This window comes from Sinocyclocheilus grahami, unplaced genomic scaffold (genome assembly GCF_001515645.1).
Source record: "Sinocyclocheilus grahami isolate Dianchi unplaced genomic scaffold, SAMN03320097.WGS_v1.1 scaffold1440.1, whole genome shotgun sequence".
Lineage (NCBI taxonomy): Eukaryota > Metazoa > Chordata > Actinopteri > Cypriniformes > Cyprinidae > Sinocyclocheilus > Sinocyclocheilus grahami.
The window spans coordinates 149,502-149,752 of NW_015506619.1; the positions used below are offsets into that span (position 1 = coordinate 149,502).

General features: G+C 51.0%; 1 protein-coding gene across 1 annotated transcript in view; it reads left to right on the forward strand.

Annotated features, from left to right (window-relative positions):
- ppp1r21 (protein phosphatase 1, regulatory subunit 21) overlaps positions 1-251 on the forward strand; it is a 35,031-nt gene that overhangs the window by 1,719 nt on the left and 33,061 nt on the right. The window lies entirely within an intron of this gene.

A 251-nucleotide genomic window follows, 5' to 3' on the forward strand; every position in this document is an offset into this window, starting at 1 on the left:
CACTCTCACACACACACTCACTCACTCAGACACACACTCACTCACTCAGACACACTCACACACTCACTCAGACACTCACTCAGACACTCACTCACACACTCACTCAGACACACACTCACTCACTCACTCAGACACACTCACACTCACACACACACTCACTCACTCACTCACACACACACACACACACTCACTCTCTCTCACTCTCACACACACACACACACACACACACACACACACCCACCCACACACAC